A 1,299-nucleotide genomic window follows, 5' to 3' on the forward strand; every position below is an offset into this window, starting at 1 on the left:
TTTTTATTTTATGCTCATTTGAATATTGGTCAAATCCTAGGTTTGACCAAGATTTAAACAAGATTAAAACATGAAAATGAAAGGGTAAGTCTGGATCCTTCTTATGCACTCTAAAATGAATCTTTTGGGGGTTTTAAAAATGATCCTTCTTAGTCCATGTTTGAAACCCGAAACCACTTCTCTTCATGCTTGACTTCATAAGACAGAGTTTAATTAGGGGTTAGGGGTATAGATACATGATTTGTCTGGTTTGAATATGTCTAGACCTTTTTTAACAACTTGAATGCTTACTATATGACATAAGAAGACTATGTACTTTGGTTTTTCATTTTTCTGATTTTTTTTAATTTTCTTCCCATTTGAATCTTGGTCAAATTCTAGGTTTGAACAAGATTTAAACAACTTTAAAACATGAAAATAAAATGGTAAACATGGATCCTTCTTAGTCTCCCTAAAATGAAGCTTTTGGGGGTTTTTGAAATTTCCATGTTTCAAGCCCAAAACCGCCACTTCTCTTCATGCTTGACTTCATAAGACTGAGTTTAGGGTTAGGGGTAGATATATACATGATTTTTCTGGTTTGAATATGTCTAGTCCTTGTTTATCATTGATGTCTACGCACGCTTCTATTCCTGTAGACAGTGTTGGGCCTCCAAGAGAAGAGGTTTGTAGAACAGCAGCAAGTTTTCCTTAAGTGAATCACCCAAGGTTTATCGAACTCAGGGAGGTAGAGGTCAAAGATATCCCTCTCAAGCAACCCTGCAATCACGATACAAGAAGTCTCTTGTGTCCCCAACACACCTAATACACTTGTCGGATGTATAGGTGCACTAGTTCGGCGAAGAGATAGTGAAATACAAGTGATATGGATGTATATGAGCGGTAATAACAATCTGAATAAAATATGGCAGCGAGTAAACATGCAAAAGAACAGTAAGTAAACGGAGATTCGATGTTCGGAAATAAGGCCTAGGGATCATACTTTCACTAGTGGACACTCTCAACATTGCAATCATAAAGGAATATAAATAAGCACTTCACTATGCTATTCTGAATTACTCTCTGCTAAGATAACGAACACTAATTCATCATGTAGGCAAACCTTAAAGATGTATTCCCAACTACTAATAAACACCACACGCTGACATAGGCATCCCAAATGGGCCTGCCAAAGATAGTACCCGGGGTTTAATGAAGGCCCACTACCCGAAGAATAAGAAGGTTCGAGAGCCCAAGATATATTAAGGAAAGTAGAATTGTAATAGGAAGTGTTGTTTGTAATCTGGCGGGATGAGTTAG

Source organism: Lolium rigidum, chromosome 1 (genome assembly GCF_022539505.1).
Source record: "Lolium rigidum isolate FL_2022 chromosome 1, APGP_CSIRO_Lrig_0.1, whole genome shotgun sequence".
NCBI classification, from domain to species: domain Eukaryota; kingdom Viridiplantae; phylum Streptophyta; class Magnoliopsida; order Poales; family Poaceae; genus Lolium; species Lolium rigidum.